Raw genomic sequence first — 20,088 nt, forward strand, 5'->3', positions numbered from 1 at the left:
AAGGTCCAAAAGCAACGAACCTCGCCTGACTTCGCTCACATCAAAAAGTTTGGATCCTATACCCTCTGCCCCGGTACATACAATAAACAACTAAATCGCCTTTATTCGTTAGATCAGCGATCCAACGGTCGAGGAATTTGCTGATAGGAGGCCCAAAATAAAGTTCACCCATCGGTGCCCCATGTCAATCACCCAACGGCCGAAACACTCGTTGAATACCGATCACCTGTCCGTACCCCACACATCAGGACAGCCCACGCGTCTGCGGCACCGCGGGCGCGGTGCACTCGCGGTACCGAACGGTGCGGTGCATCGCGCGCGCCGTGCACGCATAATATGAGAGCGCCTACATTCTCTCCCTCGGTCCTCGCACCCCGCCGTCCCCCTCTCCAAGCCTTTTCCCAGATCCCCGCCCCACTTTATTCCATGGCTGCCGCGCGCCGCCTCACCCCCTACTCCTCCTCCGCCTCCCTCCGGCGGCTCCTCCTCCGCCCCTTCTCCTCTGCAGCCGCCGCCGATGACCAGCAGATCTTCACGGTGGAGACCAGCGTCCCCTTCGCCGGCCACAAGATCGATCCTCCCTCCCGCTCCGTCGACACCACACCCGAGGAGCTCCTCTCCTTCTTCCGTGACATGTCCATGATGCGCCGCAGGGAGATCGCCACCGACTCCCTTTACAAGGCCAAGCTCATCCGCGGCTTCTGCCACCCTACGATGGCCAGGAGGATGTCGTCGTCGGCATGGAGGCCGCTATCACCAAGAGAGACTCGATCATCACCGCCTATTGCGACCACTGCACCTACCTTGGCCGCGGCGGCTCCCTCGTCGAGTGCTTCGCCGAGCTCATGGGCCGCCGCACCGGCTGTTCCAAGGGGAAAGGAGGGTCCATGCACTTCTACAAGAAGGACGCTAATTTCTACGGCGGCCACGGCATCGTCGGCGCCCAGATCCCCCTCGGCTGCTGCATCGCCTTTGCCCAGAAGTACTCCAAGGATGGGACCGTGACCTTCGCCATGTACGGCGATGGGGCCCCCAACCAGGGGCAGCTCTTCGAGGCTTTTAACATATCGGCGCTCTTGAATTTGCCCGTCATCTTGGTCTGCAAGAACAATCACTGTGAGTATGGGTTTCTTAATCATTAATATTGTGTTAGGACAGTGGAGGAAGACAGAAGTTTCCTTTTTTCAGGATTTCTCTCATCGCTTTCTAGTTGTTTTGAAGATGGAATGGGGACAGCGGAATGGAGAGCGGCAAAGAGCCCTGCCTACTGCAAGAGAGGGGATTACGTCCCTGGTCTGAAGATGAGGTGAAAGGAATCTTTCTTGACCGCGTTATTATTATTATTATTTTAATACTAAAGATCACGTTATTACTGTTGATTTTAGTCAGGATCCAACTTAGTCCTTTTTCTTTTTCTTTTCTTTATTAATTCTTTTATATTTCTATTTATATTTATATTTTTTTTTCATTTTTTTTTTTTTACCCATTTCTTCTCCCTTCCTTCCTCCCCCGGTTTCCTTTTTCCTTTTTTTCTTTCATTTCTTTCTTTCCCTTCTTTTTTTTTTAAATTTTTTTTTCTTTACTTTAATTTTTTTTCTCACGTCTCCTCAGGATTTAAAACCATGTTGTTGGATTTAAATTATCTAATCTCCATCATTAACTTAGTTCGGATGGCCTATCTTTTTGCTGATTTCTCTTCCTCCACAAATATTTGCTTGTTGTCATGAAAAGCGGCAATTTGTTTTGAGCCTTTTCTTCTCGATGGCCATTCTCTTTTTTATCATAAGATAAATCATGAAAGCTAGGCGTCATCCAATATTTTTCTTTATGTTCGCTGATATGTCAGCAATGACGTTGGTGCAAAATATATATATACGCGCGCGCGAAAGATATGGGAATTCCTATCGCAGATGTTAGACTGACTTTAGATGTATCCGGAGACACTATATAGCAAATGAACTGATTATGAAAATGTCCAATAAACTTAATACGCAAGTTATATCTCTTTGGTGGTGGGTGTGAAATTAAGGAAGATATGAGTGGTAGAGATGAAGGTAAAAGGGAGCTACAGGGTGATGGGCTTTTTCCTAGGTGTTAACATCTGAACAAATAAGGAATGAAAGTTGTCTTTTGCTTGATGGATTGGATGACAAATGTAGACTAAACTGAGATGCTTATGGGCGTGATAAGAGCAAAATGAGAGCGTGTGAGGGTGAATTAACCCATGGAACATGATGCCTCACTTTTTTTTATGCATTTAGCAACACATGTTAATGTTAAACCTAGATGCACCGGAGCTCTACTGATTAGATGACTCATGCCAAATTTACTCGTGTGCTAGGACCTTTATGAAGAAAATATCGTATGCCCGATCGATTAAATTACGATGCAGCAGCATTTTAAAAATTTGATCCGGTATGCGATCCGATCGAGATTGCATCTCGATCTATGCCAGATCGTTCATGAATCTAAGATTAAGAGAATTTAAAATAATTTTAAATTAGATTATTATCATGATGATTGCATCATCATCTTGCACGAATAGTGAACACCGCAGTTCGATGATCGTAGAATTGAGGTTTGCTGTCGAGTCACACGTGCTCGGTCTCTACAGGTATCTATTCAGACTCGGACTAGGATATTTTTTCTGACTTTGATCTATCTTCTCCAAGATGGTTCAGCAAACTTCTGGATCCTTCTTTGATCAGATCTCCGATAGAACCTCGCTCAACCCTTGATCACAGTCTTCTTCCTTCATGCAGATCGACTAGCACCCGACCCTTCGAGCGCACCAGATGGATCAGCCCAACACCTTTGGGTGTGGGAGAGGAGGAGAGAGTAGAGAGGAGAGGAAGATGGCATGGAGATAGCATGAGGGCTCTTAGGAATGGAATTCATAAGACAATATGGTAGGGGGCCTATTTATAGAATTAGAAACCTAGAGTCCTAGGCCTTTAAGTCATCAAACTTCTTAAAGTAGGACTCTCACATCTGGCAGCCCCTCCTCTACTCTCCACGCCAAAAACCATGAGAAAACATGGATGTGCATGAGTTTTGTCGAACAAAAGCATGGCCCTCATCTTATCTCCCTTCCATTTGAATTTGAACACTTCAAATTCAAATCAGCCTTTATCTTCATCCACATGGAGATAAATCCTCTTTAAAATTAAATGGAGTTTTATCCTTCATCTAAAATCAAATTTGAACTCTTCAAATTTAAGTGGGGATGAAGCTCTTATCCTCTCACCCGATCCATAAGTGGCGCCACCCTTGGATCTTATCCATTTGGGTGCCCCTCTTTCTGCAAACAAAACATTGAAGAAAAAGTGGGGCACCAACTATTGGCACCCCCCCCCCCATCATTTAATTCTTACATGGAAGGATGGCTTCTAGGACTCCAACTCTTTGGTGTCTAAATGAGCTTGCTTTGATTTAATCAAGTCCTATCTAATAGGAAATCCAAATTAAGGAGAAACTGGGTTTAATCATGTACTAGCATGATTTTTTTAAAATCCAAAATTAAGATTTAATTAATCCTAATCCAATTAGACTCACTAGTCCAATTATATAATCCTAGACTAACATTCTTGTTTGTGTGATCTCATAGATTTAATTCTATCTGATAGTGAGACATATCGTGATCTCCATCATAGATATCATCAAAATCTCTTTTGATGGATTGGAACTCCTTTCAATTCAATCAATTTAAAATTATCGATCATCAAGATAATTTTAATTAGTCTCATGATTCACCAGTGATACCCAGTAGTATGTAGTGGCAATCCATCAGAATCGAATGGATGAAGCTCTAGGTGCAGTTGCCGTGTGATTCGATTCTTCTATTGTAAGTCCCGACAAGACATAGGTTAACGATAGCTCATCAAACATGATTCTTGTCATATGCTAGAATCAATCGACTTGAGTCCGTTGTGAAATTTTATGGAAACATCTTTCCATCATTCACACTGCCATGATCATAGGCTTTAGGACTCAATGTCATGATCTACATAGAACTACTCCTCATATATCGAGGTCGATAGATCCCTTCTAATGCGCATCATATTTCTACAATAAACCTACGGCAGTCAGCATATATCTCAAGGCTTCATATGGCTAGGAGATCGAATTATAGTATAGTCAAACTACAGCAACCTCATTGTGAATAGTCGAGGCATTGCAGGTCTAAGAACTAGATACACTACTGCAGCATCAAGTTAGTCACTGATGAGAAGGTAGACATCTTAGTAACTACTCGTATTTGCTCATGTTCAGTACTTTTATTTCTAACAAGCATTTGTACTCTCGTTCTGGTGTCTTCACATCGTAGATTCAAGATCCATCTATCCTAAGGAAGCGATTGTGCACCAATCTTTTAGGATCAAGCACCCTCTCGTGATGATCCTACGATCGGGAGTAATTTATGAATTAACTATTAATGACACGTCTCAAATTTTCAACTCTTGAGAATATATGTCATTATACTCATTAATTCAATGGATGATACATAGATACAATTAAACATAAATATGTATGAAAAATTTTAATTTTATTAATTTATAAGTCAACATTACAAAATATTTTTTTAGAAAGTTTTACAAGTGTCGGTCAATCTGACTTCTAAGGCATACATTCAATATTTTATGAAGGTGCAAGGAAAAGAATGATGGAGAAAAATGAAAAGATGAAAAAAGAAGGGAACATAATCCCACTTGCTGTAAGGAATCTTACATGTATGTTGAGTATCTGATTGATTTTGAGGACTATGCTTATGTTGAGTGATCACATAAATTGTCATGTGATCTTTTAAATGAGTAAATCAAGTTCATTAGTTAGCATGATTTTTGGAACAATTTTACGAGTAGGTACTAGACATGCATGTATAGGGAGTCCTAGCCAGTATTAGATCAGAGATATTTGATTAGATAGAATCGAAGTTTAGTTCTAAGGTCCTTATATAGAGATGCAATAGAAGCAACAAACTTGGATTAGAATTTGATGGATCGTTAGTTATTTCTTCTTACTTTCTTTTGTTGGCTACTCCATGTTAATAGGGTGATATCTATTGCTTCATCTAGGTGACAGCTTCTCAAGAATCTCTAGTCTTCGTACACACCTAGTTGGTGATGACTTCATGCCATGGTTTACCAAGAAGCATGCTTTGTTCAGCTTATTGTCCCCCTTTCTCTGAATTTTCTTACCATTCACCATTTAAATCATCTAAACTCAGATATCAAAGATATTATCTAAAAGGAAAATCAACATTTTAAGTTTATTTTTCATTTCCACATAAACTCAAATTCATGCACGAAAACTTTGGTGAACCTGAACTTCTATACTACAATTATGGAGACTTGAGAAACTAGATCTAGCTCCTCGCTTTAAACATGAAGCTCAAAATCAGAAAAAACGAACCTTGTTCTTGCATTGCCTTTTTTTTTTGATTTAAAGTGGGAGGTGATTACCACCCAATTTTTATTAATGGTGTTATGAAGAAGAGTTTATGTACAATGAGTTATTATAGTTGTTGACCACTTTGATCTCCACATGTGCTATATGTACATGTGGATTAGTTAGAGTGGTGTTTAAAGTTGGAACTTGTGATTTGTTTGGAGACTCCCTTGACTTATAGAAAAACTTTTGAAGAATTCGATGTTTGCTTTTCTATTTTCCACTTTACTACGCTACTTCTATTTCCCTCTCTATTGACATATTTTGGATCAATATAGTGATGCTTGGCTTGAGTTTCCCATCGTATCTCAACATCCAAGTTTATATTAGAGAGACTACTTTGTCGATCATCCACTATGGCGAGGTTGCTTTATATTTGAAAATTTTGACATTTCTTTCGTTCCATGCACACCAGCAAATAACTGTCACCATACAATCTCATGCAGTTGTTGATTTTTCTTTTAATCTTGCACTTCCCTACATTGCTATTGCAGTCAAATCCATACTGTGGCTACGAATAATAGTGGTGTAATGATCATCAAGAATGAATATTCAAGACTAGATGTGTAAATTATGTGAGCATTTTGGGTGCTTTGATTCTCATATATTGTGATGCCAAACATGTATTGTTTGTTGCAATATTGTTCATTGCAAGCAAAGTATGGATATCTATATCTTTGCATTCTTGATTGCTGCCATCTAATAATATTTGCATGTACATTACTTATGTACGGCAGTGTGTTATACTATATGTTGATAAAAAGTAAGGTGTAATTTAAATTTGAAACCCAAGTCGTTACCTGATCTTTTTCTTGAACGGATAAATAGCTGTGCAGTTGCAATCTTTGGCAGAAATTTTTGCCAAGATTATATTTTTATTTTTTTAAAGCTTTGTAAACTTTTTTTTTTGCACTATAAATAGAGGAGGTGACTGCAATCTTGAGCAGTGTGCCCAGTGCCTTTGAAAGAAAAGTGTTGCCATCATTCATCTCCCTTCCCTTGCTTCGTCTCTTCTCTTTCTCTATCAATCCAAGGTGCTGTGAATTAATTTCTAATAGTGTGGTATCAGAGCCGGTTTGAAGTGCAGATGGTCTGAGCAAAGGAGGAGATCGTCTCCAAAGTCGTCAAATTAAAGAGAAGAGATCAGGTGATCCAGGAGTTAAAAAAAAACAAAAAACAAAAAGATGGCAGGTATTGGTGTAAGTCCAATTCTTCCTATTTTCAAAGGTGACAATTATTAGTTTTGGTTTATTAAAATGAAAACTTTATTTGTTTCACAAGATCTGTGGAATTTGGTAGAACATGATTTTGTAGAATATAATCTTGAGGATCTAGCAACATCAGACGACCAGAAAACTCAAATGAAAGAAAATGTAAGTCTAATTCTTCCTATTTTCAAAGGTGACAATTATTAGTTTTGGTTTATTAAAATGAGAACTTTATTTGTTTCACAAGATCTGTGGAATTTGGTAGAACATGATTTTGTAGAATATAATCTTGAGGATCTAGCAACATCAGACGACTAGAAAACTCAAATGAAAGAAAACCAACTGAAGGATGCGAAGGTGCTCTTGTTTCTACGGCAAGCAATGGATGAGACCATAGTTCCTCGCATCATGTCAGCTAAAACATCAAAAGTGGCCTGGGATATCTTAAAATGTGGACTCAAAGGAACAAACAAGGTAATCACCGTTAAGTTTCAAATTTTTTGACATGAGTTCGAAACTTTTTTCATGAAGGATTTTGAGTCCATCATTGATTTCTTCACTAGAGTTTCTTCTATTGTAAATCATATTAGATCTCTTGGTGAAAATTTAAGAGAACAAACAGTGGTAGAAAAAATTTTGAGAAGTTTGACTACAAAATTTGATATTGTTGCTATTGCCATTGAAGAGTCTAAAGATTTAAGTACCTTATCTGTGAATGAATTAATGGGCTCACTTTTGGTTCATGAATAAAGAATTAATAAATCTATAGGTGAAATATTAGAACATGCTTTACGAATGAGGACAAAGCAGAAAAAAGAATAATCAAAAAATCAAGAGAACAAATCTCAAGGCAGAGGTCAATTGGTGGCAGAGGCCATGGTCGATTCAGCACTCGAGAAAGGGGTCGAGGCCGATCAAATGATAGCAGAGGAACTCCAATGATGGTAACAAAAAAACTAGTCAATGTTTTCATTGTAAAAAAGTTGGACACATTGAAAAACTGTTGGTACAAAAATAAAAATCCCAATGTTCCTTTCTGCTTTCACTGTTAAAAATATGGTCATCTTGATAAAAATTGCTGGAATAAAAATCAAGCTAATTATCATGAAGAGAGTAGTAATGAAAAGAAAGATGAGGAAAATATTTTTTTCTTGGCTTCTGCTGATGATTGTTCAAATTGTGTTTGGTTTTTGGATAGTGGATGTAGTAGCCATATAACAGGTGACAGAAAATTATTTCAAAAGATTGATACTTTCAATCAGATCTACATTTTGGATGGAGAATAATAGTGAAGTAGAGGTGCAAGAAAAAGGAACAGTTGCCGTAGACACAAAGAATGGTAAAAAAAATTATTCATGATGTGATGTTTATTCCTAGTTTAAAACAAAATCTTATTAGTGTTGGATAACTAATGAGAAAAGATTATTCTGCTATTTTTGATGATGACAAATGTGAGCTTTATGAAAAGAAAACTGAAAAAGAGGTAGTCACAGTAAAAATGACAACAAATAAAATGTTTCCTTTATAGTTTTCTGAATTATTCTTGCATGCATTGTCTATTACAGCCTCTGATGAATCCTTCTTATGGTATAAAAGATATGGTCATTTGAATTATAGAGGATTAGAACTGATGAGTCAAAAAAAACATGGTAGTTGGCTTACCAAAAATTCAAAATGATGATAGTGTTCGTGAATTCTGTGTTATTGAAAAACAGCATAGAAATTCTTTTCAGACAGAGAATTCTTGGAGAGCCCAGGAGCGCCTAGCACTTGTACATACAAATATTTGTGCGTCTATGCAAACAACCTCGCAGAGTGGTAGCAAATATTTTTTATTGTTTATAGATGACTGCATAAGGATGATGTGTGTGCATTTCTTAAAGGCAAAGTCTGGCACATTTTCTGTTTTCAGAACTGTCAAAGCTTTTGTGAAAAAGAAGAATGGATGCTTTATTAAAACTCTACGTATTGACAGAGGGAGTGAATTCACTTCCAAAGAATTCTCTATTTTTACAAAAATGCAGGTATTCATAAAGAATTAACTATGAGTCATACTCTCCAACAAAATGGAGTAGCAGAGCGGAAGAATGAAGTTGTGGTCGAGATAGCTAGATGTATGCTAAAAGAAAAGGCAGTACCAAAGGTGTTTTGGGCAGAAGCTGTGGCTACTGCAGTTCATTTGCTAAACCATTTTCCCACCAAAGCAGTACAAGATAAAACACCTTATGAAGCATGGTATGGAAGAAAGCTTGATGTGAATTATTTGAAAATATTTGGCTGTGTTGCATATGCTTATATTCCAACTGAAAAAAGAAGCAAACTTGATGATAAAAGTATTAAATGCATATATATTTGCGTGGTATAGTAATGAAACAAAAGGTTATAGGCTATATGATCTGTAATTAAAAAATTGATTATTAGTCGTGATGTGATTTTTGATGAAAATAAAACTTGAAATTTTAATGTGGTTGAAATTCCTATAGTTCTAATAGAAGGAGATAATAAAGTTTTGCCTAATGTCAACACCCCGCCTGCATTGTCTGATGAAAATACCTCACTTATATCTCCTCGTCTGCATAATATGCCTAGTGATTTTGATATGCATACAAGTGATTCTGATGATTCAGATGCATATGAAAGAAGTGATTCTGACTCACTTCCAACAAAATTTCGAAAGATTTCAGATATTTATCGATCTGTTGATTTTACATGTTTTGCTTTTGAGCTTACTTGTTTTAAAGATGCAGTACAGAAAATAGAATGAGTACAAGCCATGAAGGAAGAAATGCGAGCCATTGAAAAAAATAAGATGTGGAAGCTAGTTGATCTGCCTCCATAAAAAGAAGCAATTGGACTCAAGTGGGTCTACAAGTCCAAGTTCAATACTGATGATACACTGCAAAAGTATAAAATTCGATCAGTTGCCAAAGGTTATGTTCAGATTTCAGATATTAATTCCTCAGAAATTTTTCTCATGTTGTCAAATTTGATACTATCAGGATAGTTTTAGCCTTCCTAGCTCAGAAAAAATGGCAAGTTTTTCAATTTGATGTGAAATCTACTTTTCTAAATAAAAAATTATAAGAGGTGTATATAGAACAGCCTCAAGGATTTGAAGTAAAAGGTCAAGAAAAAAAGTTTACAAATTGGAGAAAATTTTGTATAGATTGAAACAAGCTCCAAGGGCTTGGTACAATAGAATTAATAACTATTTTCTCCAACACAATTTTCAAAAAAGTGCAAATGAGCAAACTCTATATGTAAAGAACAAGGTATGGAAATTATCATTGTTTATCTATATGTGGATGATATAATTTATATTAAAAATTCGATGAGTTTGCTTAAAGAGTTTAAAAAATGCATGATGTCAGAATTTGAAATGACAGATTTGGAATTTTTACATTATTTTTTGGGCATGGAAATTATTCAAAATTCTAATGGAATTTTTTTGTGTCAAGAAAAATATGCCAAAGATTTATTGAAAAGATTTCATATGTCTACTTGTAAGCCGGTGAACACTTCGATAAATTCAAATAATAAGCTTGTTTTTGATGATGATGTTGAAAAAATAGATAAAAATAATACAGAAGTCTAATTGGAGGATTATTTAACTAACTCATTCTAGATTAGATATTATGTTTTCAGTTAGTTTGTTGTCTAGGCTCATGCACAACCCTAGCAAGTACCACTTTGGAGCAGCAAAAAGAGTACTTAGATATGTCAAAGGGACTCTTAGGTATGGTATTTGCTATAGATAGGTGGATATTTTTAAATTATATTCTTACATTGATAGTGATTGGGTTGGTTGCGATGATAGCAGAAAAAGCACTTTTAGGTTTGTGCACAGTCTTGGCTCTGGACTAATATCTTGAGCAACAAAGAAGTAAGAGTGTTGCTTTTTCAAGTTCAGAAGCAGAATACATAATAGCTACAAGTGCAACATGTCAAATAATTTGGCTTCGATGAATTCTAGCAGTCTTCGAAAGGCAAGATGGAGCAATGCAAATCTACTACGACAACAAATCTACCATTGCAATGACAAAAAATCCTGTGTTCCATGGTCGCACTAAGCATATCGAAGTTTGGCACCATTTCATTTGAGAGCTAGTGGATAAAGGAAAAATTCAAATGGAGTACTGCAGCACCGATAATCAATTAGTAGACATCTTCATTAAAGCTCTGGAAAAAAAAATTTTTTGCAACTTTTGAAAGACAACTTGGAGTTTCATAAATTTAAATTAAGGGGTGCGATAAAAAGTAGGGTACAATTTAAAATTTGAAACTCAAGTTGTAACATGGTCTTTTGCTTGAACAGGTAAAAGGTGTGCAGTTGCAATCTTTGGTAGAAATTTCCGTCAAGATTTTATCCTATTATTTATTTTTTTAAAGCCTTGTAAACTTATTGTTTTGTACTATAAATAGAGGAGGTGACTGTAGTCTTGAGCAATGTGCCCAGTGCCTTTGAGAGAAAAGTATTGTCATCATTCGTCTCTCTTTTCTTGCTTCATCTCTTCTCTTCCTCTATCAATCCAAGGTACTGGGAATTAATTTCTAACATATGTTAATTGTAGTTCTGGGTTTGAATAATGAAACCTTAAGGGCTTATTTGGTAGGGGGTAATTTGGTATAAAAAATGAATCCCATGTTAGATTACCATGTTTGGTATGGAAAAGAGAAGAAAGAGATGGTAAAAAAAATGATGGACCCCATGCTTATTTTCCTAAGAGAGAAGGTAAAACAAATACCTTGGAGGGTTGGTATTTGATAAATTCTCAAGTGGTGATAATTCATACTCGACAAAAATAATCCCAATAAAGCTGCTATGTAATTATTAAATTTGTTTTGTCTTTCTAAATGCATTCAATTGAGAGTTTTTGCAAAAAAATTAAGATGGGGATGGCATTATGCAAAGGGCTATATAATGATAATTATTATATTAAAACTGATGGAGATGATGATGCTATTATAGTATTAAAAAAAATGTTATGTTGGAGGGTATATTGATAAATTTTATCATATTCCCATATAAGATTATCTCCAACCAAATAGTAATCTTTTTTTCAGTGTCATTTTTCGGAGTAATTTTTTCATTACCCAAACATAGTAAAAGTTACTTTTCTCTGTAATCATTTTCTCAACTAAATGATTCTTAAGAATCGTTGAAATACCCTATAATCTGGAACACCCCAACCAAACGGATCCTAAGTAAGTAATCTCAACTAGATACGAAATGTTTTTTAAATATTAAGACAATATCGGTCTTTATGTTAAGACAATACCTGTACTCGGGTATCTGCAAGTTAGTTGTGCCTAATATTGTACATGTAGCATAATAACATGAATTCCTAATCATTGAAAAATTTCTAAATTAGTTATATTACAATTTATTATTGTCATGTACTATAGTATTGGATATACTCTGCGGTGTGTAACTTCTTTTGTCAGAGTCAGTTGTAGTATCCCATCTTCTGTGCGACTAGGGATCATACCAGTTGGGTGAAGTTCTATCCTGGTTAAATTTATGAAGACATGGTATCAATCTTTTGGCATGAACTATGTTGAATGATATTAAACGCTGTTATTGGTTTTCTGATAGGCTGATTTTATGTGTAATATAAGTCTGCATGATGAAGTTCTACATATTATAACTTTAGTTGATCGTACTGCTTTTGATTATATGCTTTTCTTTATAGCTCTGTTGTTTACGTGCTTCATTTAGAAAACCCATTGCTTCCTACAAACTGGATATGTATTATGGAATGTTTGTTCATTGCGAAATTAGGAGGGCATCTACAGGAAAGGTTAATAATTCTAGGTTCCTTAAACAATAAAACTTCAATTCTTAGCAGCACTTATTATCTATAACATTGTTTTTGTTGCAAAAGTACTTTACTTCCACTATCTCTTTCAATTTTTCTCTCAATGGGTAAAACACATCCTCACAACTGATTCATTTTTTTTCATTTATGTGTGTATACTGCAAATTGTTCCCTTTGGAAGCTATTTCAGACCAAGGAATTTTTTTTACCGGATATGCTTTTCCCTCTCTAGGACCTTAAAAGTATGTCTGTTTGCAGTTCAAGAATCAAGAGTGAGGGATCATATGCATTATGAATCACTGGTAGCAATTGATAAACCATGTTCTAGCAGAAGCACTGGGTGAAAAGTACATGTTAGAGAAGTTCTGGCACTGGGGTGTTCTTTGATTGTTGGCAAATAAAACTGCTGCCTTTTCAGTTTATTCATGATTGCCTTTTTTGATTCTTTAATGTTCTATTATGGTAAAATTATACTGTATAATTTAATATATATCTTTTCCAAGCATGTGTTCCGATTCATACGAGGGACAGCAGGTTATTTGGGCATGTAATTATTTCTCTTCATGGCCTGAAATTTGAATCTTCTTTAAGCACATTAAGTTGGTTCTCCTGCAAAGTTCAGAATGTTACCTTTTTTGGAAAAACAAGTTGCTACGTATCACTTTGTTTTCATATATTCAAGTTATTTAATGGAGTTTGTTTGATAGAAAGGGCACTGCTATGCTTCCTTGCATAGGGTATATTATAAATAACATTGAATAAATAACAAGTACTAGCATCCTAAATATTGCCACGCTGTAGAACAGGTCGATGGGATGGATGTTTTTGCTATGAAGCAAGCATGCAGATTTGCTATAGACCTGCGCTTTGAAGAATGGACCCTTGGTGAGTGCCTAGCCAACCTCGTGCTTTCTGCGCCCCTTGGTGGAATTTGTAAACCTCGATAGTTGATATCTATTTTAAAATTTGATCTAACAATTTTTTTTCTGGGTCCCTATGACTTGAAAGCTTTTTTTTTTCCCCCTCTTTTCCGGGCCCCTGTGACCAGACGCTTCTTGCATGTTGGCCTCAAAACTTATGTGCTCAAAATGATCTTAAATGGAACCACACCGAATTACTCTGTATTAATTGAAGTGATACTATAGATTTCACAAGGACTTGCTATGCATGGTGATACTGATAAATTGTACTTTAAATTTTTGTTCCTCCTTCCTAGTTTAGCTTTTCTAATGTCAATATGATCTGCTGATTCAAATTTTGCTTAAGATTGATATCTTATATGTGATGGCAGAAGGAAATTTCAGTTTTGTCAATGGCAATTGGGAATTTCAATCAATTGAATTTTGTTATTTTAACTCTAGTTGTTCTATTTTGCCTGGACGTTAGTGTTGATCTTGGTTCAAAGCTATGACTTCTTTGATCATTACAAAAGAGGTTTTGGTGACAACTTTATTGGAATATGGTGTCCGCAAATGTGTTTCTTCATCAAGAAACAACTATAGTAAGCAGATAACGTGTGATGGACTTTTTAATCCGGAGAAACGAATCAAAATTATACTTCAACAAACAGTTTTAGGAAAAATGTTATAAAATGCTTTAATTAGGATTAGTTTGATATGAAAATAGGGTTGTTTTCGTGGGCATCCATAATTGCTTGTGTTGTGATGCAGAAGAAAGAGCTTTATTAGTCCCATATTGGTTGTGAGTCAAGAGAAACTCTGGAGAAGCCCCACAGTCTGAAGGAGGCGCATCGGCCCCACAGTGGGCGTCAATGTTAGGGTCAAGGGCTCATAGCTCGGTACGTGAGGTAATGTTTGCTTTGGCCCATGGGTCTTACAGTTTTGCCTTTTAAAAGGTACCTCACGTGGGAAGAATGATTTCCTCCTATATAAGTCAGAGCCCTCCTTGACTCATAAGTCATAACCAATGTGGGACGAATGAAGCGCCCCTCTCTACACTGCAACAGCTTGCATATGCAGCAACAGAATGTTGGACTTTCATAAACTTCCATGATTAAAATTATTATATGATGTGTAAATCCTATTATCCTACTAGTTTTCATTATTTGTTGAGATCTTATCCATCCATGCAATACTTCTTGTTGAAATTTTTTTTGAGGCAAACGGAGGCTGAGAAGCAGCCACCAGCCTTTATATGGGAAGAGGAAAAGAATTTACAGGTGCTGCCCCCATTGCCGCAGGCAAACAGTCAACTATGACAGCCTACCCGAAGAAAAACCACTGCAGACAGTTGGAGAAAAACCAGAATATAACTGGGCCTCTAACAGGAAAACAGGCTAGAGAGAAAGAAAACCTCAAAAGGTCACTTTCAGTATTCGGCAGGTTCCTGACATGATTCCAGATTTTTCCATGTTCCACCATGAGGTTATCTTTTTAGAGGGTGGATCAGCGATTGAACAGATGAATCCCTTGGGCTGTGTTTGTTGAATCAACAACTGTATCAGATGCAAATGGACCACAGCTGTCCCTCTACAGCTCCACTTAAATCCGTTACCCACGTCGCTCGTAGTGGTTTGATCTGATCCAATCAGATCAAACATGATCATATCAAGAGACTGTGGATTGGTGAAAAGGAGGGGAAGACTGAAGAGGATGAGGGTGGTAGGAGGAATCTCTCTGGAGCAGAACCAGAATTGGGAGGTAGATTTGCAGAACGAGGTGACACTGGGTTAGTTTTAGTTTAGGGTGTGGGGGACATGGAAGAGGTTTCAAGTATGGGAGCACAGTCGGGTACGTGCTAAAGGCAGAGTGATGTGATTATACGAGGGAGAGGGGTTCTGAGGGACTTGGACCTAAACAAAAAGTCCACCTTATTTATCAGATTCCACATTTTACATTATGCAAAATATCTATCCAAAAATTCTAATGTTTTAGGGACTTGTACCGGTGCAAAAGGCTCACAAACTAGGCATTTTTTTTTCTTTATCTCGCATGACAAATGATTAGCTTTGGAGCTGGATTGGAGAGTACTCAGACCACTTAGCACTTCTATGTGTTTGCTTTTTATGATATGTTGAAATTGAATAAGATGAATAGATTGGATTGTTGACTTTGGTCGCCTGCCATGCTTACGCACTAGGACATAATTAAATTACACTGCCCTTGTGCTATTCATGCGTCAGGCCAGTGCTTGGGAAAGATGTTTGATACTCTCCTGCCAGTACGGCACGTATTCGATACTGTAAATGTAGTTTGGAGCTATACTTAATGTGCATCATGTCAGAACATAGTGGGGACATGTTAGCTTGACATTGTACATATCAGCAGGTAGGAAGCATCATCTCCTATTTCTTTTGTGATGTGTATATATTATGTAGGCAGGCAAAGTTATGTTCTCTATACTAGAGGTACATCCTATTTTTCTATGTGGTGACATGTAGTTATTGGACTCATACATCATTGTTGGTTTACAGATTCTTGAAATGGACACTTACAGGTACCATGGTCACTCAATGTGAGATCCTGGGAGTACCTACCGCACCCGTGATGAGATTAGTGGTGTGAGACAGGTCAGTTTCAAGCCATTTGTTGCATTGCTAGTTGAGTGCAAGTATTCATCTTTATCAGGCCTTCTCCTTAATGACACTTGCAGGAGCGTGATCCAATTGAAAGAATTAGGTAGTTGATATTTTATCTCATGAGCTAACCACTGTTGCTGAGCTCAAGGTATCGTGTCGCAGCCCTCTATTTCCTTTTTCTTTGGAGAAATAAACTGGGAGTGCTACCACCAGAGTTTGAACCCTGGATCTCTCCCAAGTGGAGAGGGATGCCAGTTGCCAACTAGCTAAGGCAAGGCCGGTTAGCTAAAATTCCTACAACTAATTACATGTTATTCCAGAATTAGTTTGGTCTGATCTACCCTGCAAGTTTTATCATGTAAATTTTTATAGATGGAAACTAGCTATACTTTTTCATGTCTCTTTATGACATTCATGTGTTTGCAAATATTTGTGCAGGATATTGAGAAAATAGTGAGAAAGGAGGTAGATGAGGCCATTGCTCAGGCCAAGGCAGCCACCAAACTGGGAAGATTGGCTAAATTATTAGACATTTAATGGCAACATGTTCTGTTGTCTGGTCATCTTATTTTCTCCCTTCCCCATTTTTCAGGAGAGCCCTGTGCCTGATCCTTCCGGGCTATTTACTAATGTCTATGTGAAAGGTTTTGGTGTGGAGGTAAAATGAGCTAGGAGAGACATGGTCTCTTCACTTCATCTTTCTTTTTATTTTTTGCCGCATGGTTTAATCTCTTTCTAGGAGTTTTTGTGCCTTATGATATTCCCAATAGATGACCCGAATATCATCTTGCTACCTAATGTTGCTAACGTTTAATCTCAATCACTTGTACTTTTATTATAAACCAGTTTGTTGAGCTCAACTCGTTTAATGTTATAGTCGCCCAAAAAAAAAAAAAAAAACCTCATGCCATGTTCTTATATCTGCACGACTATATTCTTAACAAGTTCTTGCTGAATGTGAAATGGAACTGATTCTCGCTCTTCTGTCAGGCATTTGGTGCAGATAGGAAAGAAGTGAAAGCTGTTCTTCCCTGAAGCAAGGTCGCACATCACTGCAAGAAAATTCTTCTCGTGACAGTTCAACTAATAAAAAATTGAGCAAATATTTACAGACTTTTGGTATATTTTCCACCATTTGATTTGTATAGAGTTTGATGACAGAGGGTAGTTTATTTGCACCCCATTAACTTTTGCACCCATAACTTCTCCATTTCAAATATGAGGGGAATGCCGAAATTTTATGTTTGTATGATTAGACTTTATATGTCATACCTGCCTGGATAAGTATAGCTGGCATAATGCTTACGCTACATGAAATGAACAATTGAGTGGGCAAACTTAAGAATCCATAGAGGTGATACTGTAAGGACTCGTACAGTATGTATTTGGTTTCGAGTAATTCTTTGTGCACCACAGACGGTGTAGAAAATTCGATATGGAGTACACCATCTCGTCTGATTGGTCACATAGTCACTATTTTTCAATGCACATTTAATATTTTGTAAGTCGGCTTTTGTATGACGAAAATATCTGTCTCGGATGTTATATTTTGGCTTTGGATATCATAACATCACTTGGGATGTTATAATTTTTTTTCAAAGAGTAGGAGCATTTTTGTCATTAAAAAATTTTTATGATGAAAATATTCTAGCTTTTTGTAAAAAATTATGACATCCGAGTCATATTTTACTTCGGATGTCATAATATCACTTCAGATGTCTAAGAAGGGTATTTTTGTTTAATCACTTTCTAACATGCATTTAATGTTCGTAGGTCAGTTTTTTCATTTGAAAATTTTGAATGTTATGATATTCTGAAGATCGGATGTCATAATTTCTTACAAAAGGTAGGGATATTTTCATCATATAAAATTTTTAAATGAAAAAGTCGATCTGCAAGCATTAAATATGCATTGGAAAGCGAAGACTACATGAGTCAATCGGATAAGGCAGTGCACTTCACGTCGGATTTTCTACATCGCCTGTGATGCAAAAAGAATTTCTCATTTGATTTCATATTGGCTATGCAATGGATAGATCTTGGATATTTGTATAGAATCAAGGTACTTAAATAATATTTTTCAACTAATTTTTTTAGATGAAATCTTAGGGACTCAATACCTTTGTCAACTAGATACTGTAGTATGGGTGTAGCTTATATTCGCAGTGTTTTTGATTGGAGTTGAATTAGCTTAGTAAGGATGTCCCATTTTAAATGGAGGAGTATGTAAGGATTCATGTGGGTCTGTATTTAGTTCTATATTGGTTATATCTTAAATACTTATATAGGATCAAAAATTTTAAATAATATTTTTTGATTAATTTTTTTAGATGAGGTATTGAATTATTGTAGATATATCACATCACTTTTGTCAGCATAGCAACCACCAGCCTAGCAGTGGAAGGTGTTAGAGATAGGCAGATAAATATTAGAACAATTTTATTGTCAACTAGGTTTTGTTGACAAGATAATTGTTATGGCATGATGGCAATGTCAATATATATGTTTGTATGAAAGGGGGGTGCTGGTGCGCTTGTGTGGAAACTGGGCGAGTCCTAGCCAACTTTGTTGGTCTTAGGGTGGATATGAATATTCTTTGAATCCTTTCGGGTCTTCCCTTCTATTCTGGTAAATCTATTTGTTTTCTTTCTGGTTGTGGGTTACTGGCTTATTACGTAGGAGGAGATTTTTAGCGTGTAGGTTATGCCTTGTCTTTGTAGCTCTATGTTCCAACTAATAGGAATTTCATCCGCTCGCTGTGGAACCATATTTATTTTGAAAAGACTGAACGTTATTTATCGGAGCAAGATGACCACTATAGCTTGCGTAGCTAAATCTGTAACATTTGAAATAAATTACCAGCTTTCACGTGAACGATATTAAAATTAGTTGAGAACAATAAAGATGAGACTCTAAATCTGAGACTCGGGCAGATCAGATGAAGCTGAGTTGAAAGTCGGTAGCAGTCCGATGTGAAATATTTTCGAAAAAATTTATAAAACAAGTCAAAAATCGGATAGAGATCTTTCGGTTCTTGACCATCCGATGTTTAAGTCAGTCTTGAGCCCGAGAACAGTAGGTAGAAAAAAATAATAGAGCACAAGAAGAGGATTTGTATGAAACTAGAGAAATTGGATTGAGTAGGAATTAAAGTCCTTGTTGTTCAAGAACTGGCAAAATTCTCATTGGCATAGTCTCACTTTAATTTTGGAATTAGGATTTAGAACTTACTGTTGGAGGAACCTGGCCTTCTATTTATAAAGGAGCTACAAGGCCATTACAGAATTTGTTAGGTCGTTAGAGGAGTTTGTTAGGCGTTATAATCAGCTGTAAATGAGCTAGAGTATAGCTGTATGTATGAACTAAAAATATGAGATCATACTTAGCTCTATAGCTCATAAATTGTTTGAGCTCGACTTGAGTCCAAATTTGATTTGATTCGATTATGATCGGACTCAAGTTAATCTCGAACATTTTTTGAACTAAACTCTAGTAGCAAAATACTTAGTTTAAAGATTTATGAATCTAATTGAATATATATTTTTAATAATATTATAATTTTATAATATATTATTAATTTAATATTTTAAAATATAATATTATTTTATATTTTATTTTAATTATATTTTGTTAATTATGATCAAGGTTAGAATTTGAGCTCGATTATGATTCGGTTGATATTTGAGTCAAGTCGAATTGATCATAAATATTTTATTTTTTAATAAAAAAAATTAAATTTGAGCTTGAATATTAACATTTGACTTATCTCTACTTAAATGTTGAACCTGGATATTTTGTATCAAGTTGAGTGTGTAGTTATTTGGATCGGCTTGTGTGAAGTAATGTAGGAGTGGTAAAATATGATCCAACTCCATCAATTTTATTCATGTTCGATCTACCATAAATAAATTTAAATTTGAATTAGATAAATTTGAATCATAAATAAATTAATTTATTTAATATTTTTATTATCCGGATTGACTTCAGATTTCAAATATATATTCTGTTTAATTTATTTAATTTTTAGATCAGATTTCAGATATATATATTCTGTTTAACCTATTTAATTTTTGGA

General features: G+C 36.2%; 1 pseudogene; it reads left to right on the forward strand.

The window, feature by feature from the left end:
* Positions 1 to 349: 349 nt before the first annotated feature.
* On the forward strand, positions 350 to 17,360 carry LOC105060249 (pyruvate dehydrogenase E1 component subunit alpha-1, mitochondrial-like; annotated as a pseudogene).
* Positions 17,361 to 20,088: the final 2,728 nt, after the last annotated feature.

The sequence above is a fragment of the Elaeis guineensis genome, chromosome 1 (assembly GCF_000442705.2).
Source record: "Elaeis guineensis isolate ETL-2024a chromosome 1, EG11, whole genome shotgun sequence".
Lineage (NCBI taxonomy): Eukaryota > Viridiplantae > Streptophyta > Magnoliopsida > Arecales > Arecaceae > Elaeis > Elaeis guineensis.